The sequence below is a fragment of the Triticum urartu genome, unplaced genomic scaffold (genome assembly GCF_056163025.1).
Source record: "Triticum urartu cultivar PI428250 unplaced genomic scaffold, HENAU_Tu73 scaffold1, whole genome shotgun sequence".
Lineage (NCBI taxonomy): Eukaryota > Viridiplantae > Streptophyta > Magnoliopsida > Poales > Poaceae > Triticum > Triticum urartu.
Genome location: NW_028259461.1, coordinates 12,610,019 through 12,622,587, shown reverse-complemented (window position 1 = coordinate 12,622,587; position 12,569 = coordinate 12,610,019).

Below are 12,569 nucleotides of genomic sequence, written 5' to 3'. Positions count from 1 at the left end.
GTCAATCGATTCATAACTGCCTTTCGAGCACAACCATTTCGAGCACAACCAATATATATTAGAACCCCCTTTACTTGCCGAAGCACTTCTTGGATCTGTCAATTATGCTATGGCCGGAGTCCTACTCATAGTGATCTGGTCGAATTGGGAGAAGCCGTAGGTATTATTGCAGGTCAATCAATTGGGGAGCCAGGGACTCAACTAACATTAAGAACTTTTCATACTGGCGGAGTATTCACAGGGGGTACTGCCGACCTTGTACGATCCCCTTCGAATGGAAAAATAAAATTCAATGAGAATTTGGTTCACCCCACACGTACCCGTCATGGGCAGCCTGCTTTTCTATGTTATATAGACTTGCATGTAACTATTCAGAGTCAAGATATTCTATATAGTGTGAATATTCCCTCAAAAAGCTTGATTCTAGTGCAAAATGATCAATATGTAAAATCCGAACAAGTAATTGCGGAGATTCGTGCCGGAACGTCCACTTTACATTTTAAAGAAAGGGTACAAAAGCATATTTATTCTGAATCAGACGGCGAAATGCACTGGAGTACTGATGTTTACCATGCGCCCGAATATCAATATGGTAATCTTCGCCGATTACCAAAAACAAGCCATTTATGGATATTGTCAGTAAGTATGTGCAGATCCAGTATAGCGTCTTTTTCACTCCACAAGGATCAAGATCAAATGAATACTTATGGTAAAAAAGATAGGGAAATTCTTGATTATTCAACGTCGGATCGAATCATGTCCAATGGCCATTGGAATTTTATCTATCCTTCTATTTTTCAAGATAATTCAGATTTGTTGGCGAAAAAGCGAAGAAATAGGTTCGTCATTCCATTACAATATCATCAAGAACAAGAGAAAGAACTAATATCCTGTTTTGGGATTTCGATTGAAATCCCCCTTATGGGTGTTTTACGTAGAAATACTATTTTTGCTTATTTTGACGATCCCCGATACAGAAAAGATAAAAAGGGTTCAGGAATTGTTAAATTTAGATATAGGACCCTAGAAGAAGAATATAGGACTCGAGCGGAAGACTCAGAAGAGGAATATGAGACCCTAGAAGACGAATACAGGACCCGAGAGGACGAATATGAATATGAAACCCTAGAAGAATCTAAATATGGAATCCTAGAAGACGAATACGAATATGAAACCCTAGAAGACGAATATGGGAGCCCAGAAAACGAATATGGGAACCCAGAGAACGAATATAGGACTTTAGAGAAAGACTCAGAAGAGGAATATGGGAGCCCAGAGAGCAAATATAGGACCCAAGAGGACGAATATGGAACTCTAGAGGAAGACTCAGAAGACGAATATGGCAGCCCCGGGGAAAGCGCAGAGGAAAAATATGGTACTTTAGAGGAAGACTCAGAAGAAGATTCAGAGGACGAATACGAGAGCCCAGAGGAAGATTCCATCTTAAAAAAAGAGGGTTTGATTGAGCATCGAGGAACAAAAGAATTTAGTCTAAAATACCAAAAAGAAGTAGATCGGTTTTTTTTCATTCTTCAAGAACTTCATATCTTGCCGAGATCTTCATCCCTAAAGATACTTGACAATAGTATTATTGGAGTGAATACACAACTCACAAAAAATACAAGAAGTCGACTAGGCGGACTGGTCCGAGTGAAGAGAAAAAAAAGCCATACGGAACTCAAAATATTTTCCGGAGATATTCATTTTCCTGAAGAGGCGGATAAGATATTAGGTGGCTGTTTGATACCGCCAGAAAGACAAAAAAAAGATTCTAAGGAATCAAAAAAAAGGAAAAATTGGGTCTATGTTCAACGGAAAAAAATTCTCAAGAGCAAGGAAAAGTATTTTGTTTCCGTTCGCCCTACAGTGGCATATGAAATGGACGAAGGAAGAAATTTAGCAACACTTTTCCCGCAGGATCTCTTGCAAGAAGAAAATAATCTCCAAATTCGACTTGTCAATTTTATTTCTCATGAAAATAGCAAGTTAACTCAAAGAATTTATCACACAAATAGTCAATTTGTTAGAACTTGCTTAGTAGTGAATTGGGAACAAGAAGAAAAAGAAAAGGCTGGTGCTTCCCTTGTTGAGGTAAGAGCAAATGATCTTATTCGCGATTTCCTAAGAATTGAGTTAGTCAAGTCCACTATTTCGTATACACGAAAAAGGTATGGTAGGACAAGTGCAGGACCGATTCCCCATAATAGGTTAGATCGCGCCAAATCAATTCTTTTTATTCCAAGGCGAAGATTGAATCACTTAGCCAACATCCAGAAGCTATTGGCACTTTGTTGAATCGAAATAAAGAATACCACTCTTTGATGATTTTGTCGGCATCCAACTGTTCTCGAATTGGTTTATTCAAGAATTCAAAACATCCCAATGCGATAAAAGAATGGAATCCTAGAATTCCTATTCGAGAAATTTTTGGGCCCTTAGGCGCTATTGTAGCTAGTATATCGCATTTTTCTTCATCTTACTATTTACTAACGCATAATAAAATCCTGTTAAAAAAATATTTGTTCGTTGACAATTTAAAACAAACCTTCCAAGTACTTCAAGAACTTAAATACTCTTTAATAGATGAAAATAAAAGGATTTCTAATTTCGATAGTAACATAATGTTGGATCCATTCCTTTTGAATTGTCACTTTGTCCATCATGATTCTTGGGAAGAGACATTGGCAATAATTCACCTTGGACAATTTATTTGTGAAAATGTATGTCTATTTAAATCGCACATAAAAAAATCCGGTCAAATTTTCATTGTAAATATGAATTCCTTTGTTATAAGAGCAGCTAAACCTTATTTGGCCACTACAGGAGCAACTGTTAATGGTCATTATGGAGAAATCCTTTACAAGGGAGATAGGTTAGTTACGTTTATATATGAAAAATCGAGATCTAGTGACATAACGCAAGGTCTTCCAAAAGTGGAACAAATCTTTGAAGCGCGTTCAATTGATTCATTATCCCCGAATCTCGAAAGGAGAATTGAGGATTGGAATGAGCGTATACCAAGAATTCTTGGGGTCCCTTGGGGATTCTTGATTGGAGCTGAGCTAACCATAGCCCAAAGTCGTATCTCTTTGGTTAATAAAATCCAAAAGGTTTATCGATCCCAAGGGGTACAGATCCATAATAGACATATAGAGATTATTATACGCCAAGTAACATCAAAAGTGCGGGTTTCCGAAGATGGAATGTCTAATGTTTTTTCGCCTGGGGAATTAATCGGACTATTGCGAGCGGAACGAGCAGGACGAGCTTTGGATGAATCGATCTATTATCGGGCAATCTTATTGGGAATAACAAGGGCTTCCCTGAATACCCAAAGTTTCATATCTGAAGCAAGTTTTCAAGAAACTGCTCGAGTTTTAGCAAAAGCTGCCCTACGAGGTCGCATTGATTGGTTGAAAGGCTTGAAAGAAAACGTAGTTCTGGGGGGGATTATACCTGTTGGTACCGGATTCCAAAAATTTGTGCATCGTTCCCCACAAGACAAGAACCTTTATTTCGAAATAAAAAAAAAAAATCTATTCGCGTCGGAAATGAGAGATTTTTTGTTTCTCCATACAGAATTAGTTTCTTCAGATTCTGACGTAACAAACAATTTTTATGAGACATAAGAACCCCCATAAAAATATTTTTTACTTTACTAGACTTTTGAACTTAGAACACTAACAGGTCAAATTTTAGATTTTTAAGATTTTTATTTTAATAAGTAAAACAAGTCAGTTAATTCATTAAGGTGGTTATGTTTATACCATGTATCAATGGCCAACTCTTATCTTAGTACAAGGTTCTCTCGGAACAATTATTATTTATTTCAAGCTATTTCGGATCTTTCTTAATCTTCAAAAAGAACTAAATTCCGTAATGGAATGGTAGGATTAAAAAAAAGGAAGTGTGGAAAAAATGACAAGAAGATATTGGAACATTAATTTGAAAGAGATGATAGAAGCAGGAGTTCATTTTGGTCATGGTATTAAGAAATGGAATCCTAAAATGGCCCCTTACATTTCGGCAAAGCGTAAAGGTACTCATATTATAAATCTCGCTAGAACGGCTCGTTTTTTATCAGAAGCTTGTGATTTAGTTTTTGATGCAGCAAGTCAGGGAAAAAGTTTCTTAATTGTTGGTACCAAAAAAAGAGCAACAGATTTAGTAGCATCAGCTGCAATAAGGGCTCGTTGTCATTATGTTAATAAAAAGTGGTTCAGTGGTATGTTAACGAATTGGTCGATTACGAAAACTAGACTTTCTCAATTTAGAGACTTAAGAGCAGAAGAAAAAATGGGAAAATTCCACCATCTCCCAAAAAGAGATGTGGCAATCTTGAAGAGAAAATTATCTACTTTGCAAAGGTATCTCGGCGGGATCAAATATATGACGAGATTGCCAGACATTGTGATCGTCCTTGATCAGCAAAAAGAGTATATAGCTCTTCGGGAATGTGCCATTTTGGGGATTCCTACTATTTCTTTAGTCGATACAAATTGTGACCCGGATCTCGCGAATATATCGATTCCAGCCAACGATGACACTATGACTTCAATTCGATTGATTCTTAACAAATTAGTATTTTCAATTTGTGAGGGCCGTTCTCTCTATATAAGAAATCGTTGATTAAGAATATATAGTGAATTCTTGGGCAACTGCGTAAATTTATGGAATCACTTACTTTACTATATCTTTTTTTTTGCATAGAATTTTTTTTGCATAGAAAAAAGAAGGGGAATATTGATATATATTAGAGGGTATTGATATATATTATGATCTGATGTGCTTTCTTGGTATCCTAAATATAAGATTAATACTTCAAGTTGCTGAGTTGAGAAAGAGATGGTTGAATCAAAAGAATTCCTTTTTTGAAGTTCAATTTTTATCAGAGGACAATATGAATATTATACCTTGTTCCATTAAAACACTCAAGGGGTTATACGATATATCGGGTGTAGAAGTAGGCCAACACTTCTATTGGCAAATAGGAGGTTTCCAAATTCATGCCCAAGTACTCATCACTTCTTGGGTCGTAATTACTATCTTGCTAGGTTCAGTTGTCATAGCTGTTCGGAATCCACAAACCATCCCGACCGACGGTCAGAATTTTTTTGAATATGTCCTTGAGTTTATTCGAGACTTGAGCAAAACTCAGATTGGAGAAGAATATGGTCCCTGGGTTCCCTTTATTGGAACTATGTTCCTTTTTATTTTTGTTTCGAATTGGTCGGGTGCTCTTTTACCTTGGAAAATTATAGAGTTACCCCATGGGGAATTAGCAGCGCCCACGAATGATATAAATACTACTGTTGCTTTAGCTTTACTCACGTCAGCGGCATATTTTTATGCTGGTCTTAGCAAAAAAGGATTGAGCTATTTCGAGAAATATATTAAACCAACTCCAATCCTTTTACCAATTAACATCCTAGAAGATTTCACAAAACCATTATCGCTTAGCTTTCGACTTTTCGGGAATATATTGGCGGATGAATTAGTCGTTGTTGTTCTTGTTTCTTTAGTCCCCTTAGTAATCCCTATACCGGTCATGTTTCTTGGATTATTTACAAGCGGTATTCAAGCTCTTATTTTTGCAACATTAGCCGCAGCCTATATAGGTGAATCCATGGAGGGTCATCATTGAATTGACTCTTTTTGGAAATAGTATTTTTTTTTTTTGCAGCTTAGCTCAATTCATGCATGGTTCCAGATAATCTGCTTGGTTGCAAAAAAATAGTTAGAAATGCGTATGAATATATAGCCTAGAGTTGTAGGAGAGAGAATAGAATAGACTATATTATGGAATTTTCAAAGTATATATGCATTAAGGAGGGTGGAGTCAGGCTAGATCTATACTATAATATCCTTAATGTCTATAAGTGGAGTCCTCTTTTATGCAGGTTTCCACTTTAAGCAATGATTTTAGAATCCGATTCAATAGAAAATGAGAAAATATGCAAACAAAATAGAAGAAACAAATGTATATATATAGGATATTATATTATATATTCCTAGGTTAGATTCATTATCTAATCCGATATATGGATATGGAATTCCCTTCTATGTAGTTCGGACAATTCACATTATCATTTCAATTTGATTTCAATTTGTACTTTTTAGTTACTTTACTTCTCCCCAATAGAGCTTAGAAGTAAGAATTTATTGGTTGATTGTATCCTTAACCATTTCTTTTTTTTGACACGAGGAACTACTCACCATGAATCCACTAATTGCTGCTGCTTCTGTTATTGCTGCTGGATTGGCCGTAGGGCTTGCTTCTATTGGACCTGGAGTTGGTCAAGGTACTGCTGCAGGACAAGCTGTAGAAGGTATTGCGAGACAGCCAGAAGCAGAAGGTAAAATACGAGGTACTTTATTGCTTAGTCTAGCTTTTATGGAAGCTTTAACAATTTATGGACTAGTTGTGGCACTAGCGCTTTTATTTGCGAACCCTTTTGTTTAATCTTAAAAAAAAAATTCTTTCGATTTCGATTAGATACTTTTTTCTTTTTTTAGTAAATTGGTATTTGCTTCCACAATTCCAATTATATCAATACTTTATTTAATTTACTCCTATTTATTACTCCTGGAATTATCTATTTATCGGGACAGATAATACCCCATTCTAGGAAGGGCTGAGTTGAGTATTATTAATTTAGAAGATATGCTCACCTTCTTATTTCCCGTCCTTAGTTTAGGAAAGTGGAAAGTTTTTTCCTTTTATTTTAGGAATTTTGGGAACAGAACATTTCAACAAAGGAAGTCTTTCACCGGTCAAACAAGACGTAAGACTTAATCTAAAAGAAATTACTAGATTGAATCTATTTGCATTAAAAAAACCGATCAAAAAAGGGCGAGCGAAGTAAGTGATCGAAAAACTTTGTTCTTTGTTCGTCCTATCTATAAGAGGAGAGCATATGAAAAATGTAACCCCTTCTTTCGTTTTTTTAGCTCACTGGCCATCCGCTGGCAGTTTCGGGCTTAATACCGATATTTTAGCAACAAATCTAATAAATCTAACTGTAGTGGTTGGTGTTTTGATTTTTTTTGGAAAGGGAGTGTGTGCGAGTTGTCTATTTCAAGAATAGATTGGATCTATCCGGCTGCACTTTATAATATTTTTTAGTATTTTTCGGATAAATAAGAAAAGGGTGCACGATCTCGACGAATTACTTCTGAATAAATTCAGAAATCATATGGAAGAACCATAGCATTTCGCGACTCATTGGTAAATCAACTTTGATTCTCTATAAACCAAGAATGTGAGACCATTAACACGGTTAAAGCTAAACTGCTTGAAGTCCAGGCAAAAAGAGGTACTCTTTCTACAACTATATTAGTATTAGTACCAATTTAAACGGGAAATAGCTAATGTAAAATTTATCTGATATAGAACACTCATATCGATAAAATGGTTTGAACTATTTACTAGAAAAAAAAGGGGGCACCCTGCCCTTTTTTAACCAATGCCGAATCGACGACCTATGTATAAAAAAGAGAAATTTTTTGGATTTGAAGAAAAAAAAAATAAAAAAGAATTCTATTAATTTTCATTTTCCATTTATTTAGTTAGTTTTTCTTAATGAAATTGAAATTATTAACTAGAGGGCAAATAAAAATAAAGAAACAACTTTGCTGACCATGATATATTTTTATCTAGGCGGAAGAGTCCTCTTAATATTTATCTAGTCTTATATAGGTTTCGGTATATTGAAATATAAACATAAAAAAGAAGATAGAGGATAGGCTCATTACTTAAAAAAAAGATATGGAAATAGCTATAGAAAAAAAAAAAGGAGCGTGAGAGCCAAATGAATCGAAAGATTCATGTTTGGTTCGGGAAGAGATCATAAAAGTTGTAAACTTACAAAATAATCTACTTTCATTAAAAGATTTATTAGATAATCGAAAACAGAGGATCTTGAGTACTATTCGAAATTCAGAAGAATTGCGTAGAGGGACCATTGAGCAACTCGAAAAAGCTCGGATTCGATTACAGAAAGTCGAACTAGAAGCGGATGAGTATCGAATGAATGGATACTCTGAGATAGAACGAGAAAAAGCAAATTTGATTAATGCTACTTCTATTAGTTTGGAACAATTGGAAAAGTCTAAAAACGAAACCCTTTATTTTGAAAAACAAAGGGCAATGAATCAGGTCCGACAGCGGGTTTTCCAACAGGCCGTACAAGGAGCTCTAGGAACTCTGAATAGTTGTTTGAATACCGAGTTACATTTCCGTACGATTCGTGCTAATATTGGCATTCTCGGGTCCCTGGAATGGAAGAAATAATTAAATTAATTAGGCCTTGAACTTCTACTTTCGTTTAGAATTTAGGCATTATTTTTCCCCTTGCTTCCGAAAAAAGAGTCAAGAAACACTAATGGCAACCCTTCGAGTCGACGAAATTCATAAAATTCTCCGCGAACGTATTGAACAATATAATAGGAAAGTAGGGATTGAGAATATAGGTCGCGTAGTTCAAGTGGGGGATGGGATTGCTCGTATTATAGGTCTTGGTGAAATAATGTCAGGTGAATTAGTCGAATTTGCAGAAGGTACTAGGGGTATTGCTCTGAATTTGGAATCCAAAAATGTTGGGATTGTATTAATGGGCGATGGGTTGATGATACAAGAGGGAAGTTTTGTAAAAGCAACAGGAAGAATTGCTCAGATACCCGTGAGTGAGGCTTACTTGGGTCGTGTTGTAAATGCTCTGGCTAAACCTATTGATGGGAAAGGCGAAATTATAGCTTCCGAATCTCGCTTAATTGAATCTCCTGCTCCAAGTATAATTTCCAGGCGTTCCGTATACGAACCTCTTCAAACAGGGCTTATTGCTATCGATTCGATGATCCCTATAGGGCGCGGTCAGCGAGAGTTAATTATTGGGGACAGACAGACTGGCAAAACAGCAGTAGCCACAGATACAATTCTCAATCAAAAAGGGCAAGGTGTAATATGTGTTTATGTAGCTATCGGTCAAAGAGCATCCTCCGTAGCTCAAGTAGTAACTACTTTCCATGAGGAGGGGGCCATGGAATACACTATTGTAGTAGCTGAAATGGCGGATTCACCTGCTACATTACAATACCTCGCTCCTTATACGGGAGCAGCCCTGGCTGAGTATTTTATGTACCGCGAACGGCATACTTTAATAATTTATGATGATCTCTCCAAACAGGCACAAGCTTATCGCCAAATGTCCCTTCTATTAAGAAGACCTCCCGGACGTGAGGCTTATCCAGGGGATGTTTTTTATTTGCATTCACGCCTTTTAGAAAGAGCCGCTAAATTAAATTCTCTTTTAGGCGAAGGAAGTATGACCGCTTTACCAATAGTTGAGACTCAATCTGGAGACGTTTCCGCCTATATTCCTACTAATGTAATCTCCATTACAGATGGACAAATATTCTTATCTGCGGATCTATTCAATGCCGGAATTCGACCCGCTATTAATGTGGGTATTTCTGTTTCCAGAGTAGGATCCGCGGCTCAAATTAAAGCCATGAAACAAGTAGCTGGCAAATCAAAATTGGAACTAGCGCAATTCGCAGAGTTACAAGCCTTTGCACAATTCGCCTCTGCTCTCGATAAAACAAGTCAGAATCAATTGGCAAGGGGTCGACGATTAAGGGAATTGCTTAAACAATCCCAGGCAAATCCTCTCCCAGTGGAAGAGCAGATAGCTACTATTTATACCGGAACAAGAGGATATCTTGATTCGTTAGAAATTGAACAGGTAAATAAATTTCTGGATGAGTTACGTAAACATCTAAAAGATACTAAACCTCAATTCCAAGAAATTATATCTTCTAGCAAGACATTCACCGAGCAAGCGGAAATCCTTTTGAAGGAAGCTATTCAGGAACAGCTGGAACGGTTTTCTCTTCAGTAACAAATAAATTTTGCATGTCTACTCTTGTTAGTAGAATAGGAATCGTTGAGAAAGCTTTTTCATTTGAATCATGCAAAAAAGTTTTCTTTGTTTTTAGTTTAGTATAGTTATTTAAAGAATAGATAGAAATAAGATTGCGTCCAATAGGATTTGAACCTATACCAAAGGTTTAGAAGACCTCTGTCCTATCCATTAGACAATGGACGCTTTTCTTTCATATTTTATTCTTTCTTTTATTTTTTTGCTTCTTCCGAGAAAAAACTGTTAGACCAAAACTCTTTTAGGAAATCAAAAAATCCAGATACAAATGCATGATGTATATATTATATCATGCATATATCATAAAGAAGGAGTATGGAGGCGGTAGTGGGAATCGAACCCGCAACCCCAAGGTTATGAGCCTTATGAGCTACCAAACTGCTCTATACTCTTAAACTAAAGAGGGGTAACTAGTGGATAAAAGAGGGTTGGATACGCCCCTCTACCAATATCTATACAAATAGAATAGTCCATTTATACAGAATGGTAAAGAGGGCTCCTCTATGATTATCAATTCCAGAAATCCATACAAATACGAAAGGGTATTTTATCCTTACCAACTGGATCTTGTTGCACCCGGTAACAAACATTCATAAACCATTTCTCGAAGTACGTGTCCGGATAGCCCAAAATGTCGATAGTTAGCTCTAGGTCTTCCGGTCAAAAAACAACGTCGATGAAGGCGTGTAGGTGCACTATTACGCGGTAGGGATTGCAATTTTTCTCGCATTTTCGTTTTTTCACTCAAACTCAAGGGAGAAACTTTGCTTCTTATCTTTTTTTTTAAAGATTGACGAATCAAATGATATTTCTGTTCTAATTTCTGCCGCTTCTTCTCCCTCTGAATCAAACTTTTTTTTGCCATAATGTGTCGTTGCTATTATTACCAAGTATACGGTTCTAATCCTAGATGGAAAAATAAATAGAAAAAGAAATCTAAAAAGGCAGATCCTCCCTCTCTATCAAGAGTAATGAACTAGGTGCTGATACAGTACAAAAAAACAAACTAAATTAACCAAACTTGCCTGATGTTGAGGCAATCAAGAAAGCTGCATAAGTGAATATATAACCCACGGAAAAGTGAGCTAATCCAACCAATCTTGCTTGCACAATGGAAAGAGCCACGGGCTTATCTCTCCAGCGAATTAAATTAGCTAAAGGTGTGCGTTCATGAGCCCATGCTAAAGTCTCAATTAATTCCTGCCAATACCCCCGCCAGGAAATTAAGAACATAAATCCAGTAGCCCAAACAAGATGTCCAAATAAGAACATCCACGCCCATACCGATAAACTATTCATCCCAAAAGGATTATATCCATTGATAAGTTGTGAAGAGTTTAACCATAGGTAATCTCTTAACCATCCCATCAAATAAGTGGAGGATTCATTAAATTGTGAAACGTTGCCCTGCCATAATGTGATATGTTTCCAATGCCAATAAAAAGTAACCCACCCAATGGTATTTAACATCCAGAAAACTGCCAAATAAAATGCGTCCCAAGCAGAAATATCACAAGTACCGCCGCGCCCTGGGCCGTCACAAGGAAAACTATATCCAAAATCCTTTTTATCTGGCATTAATTTGGAACCGCGTGCATCTAAAGCGCCCTTTACTAAAATCAATGTAGTTGTATGCAAACCTAGAGCAATAGCATGATGAACCAAGAAATCCCCAGGTCCTATTGTTAAGAAAAGCGAATTACTATTCTCATTAACAGCATTCAACCATCCGGGCAACCATAGGCTTCGACCCGCATTGAAAGCGGGGCCATTCGTTGAAGATAAGAGTATATCGAACCCATATGTCGTCTTGCCATGAGCAGATTGTATCCATTGGGCAAATATAGGTTCGATCAAGATTTGCTTTTCTGGAGTACCAAAAGCAAGCATGACGTCGTTATGAACATAAAGGCCCAAGGTATGGAATCCTAGAAAGAGGCTAGCCCAACTTAAATGAGATATGATAGCTTCTTTATGGTCTAACATTCTTGCCAATACATTATCCTCATTCTGTTCCGGATTGTAATCCCTAATGAAAAAAATAGCTCCATGAGCAAAAGCCCCTGTCATGATGAACCCTGCAATATATTGGTGATGAGTATATAAAGCAGCTTGAGTAGTAAAGTCTTGTGCTATGAATGCATAAGGAGGTAAAGAGTACATATGTTGAGCTACTAAGGAAGTAATAACCCCTAAAGAAGCTAGAGCAAGACCTAACTGAAAATGAATCGAATTGTTGATTGTGTCATAAAGGCCCTTATGCCCACGCCCTAATCGACCCCCCGGAGGAGTATGCGCTTCTAAAAGATCTTTAATACTGTGCCCAATTCCGAAGTTAGTTCGATACATGTGACCGGCAATGAGAAAAATAAATGCAATAGCTAAATGATGGTGAGCCATATCGGTCAGCCACAAACTTTGTGTTTGTGGATGGAATCCCCCAAGAAGAGTTAGAATGGCAGTTCCCGCTCCTTGAGCGGTACCAAATAAATGATTACTCGAATCAGGGTTTTGGGCATAAAGATTCCATTGACCCGTCAAAAGGGGTCCCAACCCCTGGGGATAGGGTAATACATCTAAGAAATTATTCCATCGAACGTACTCCCCCCTGGATGCGGGAATAGCAACATG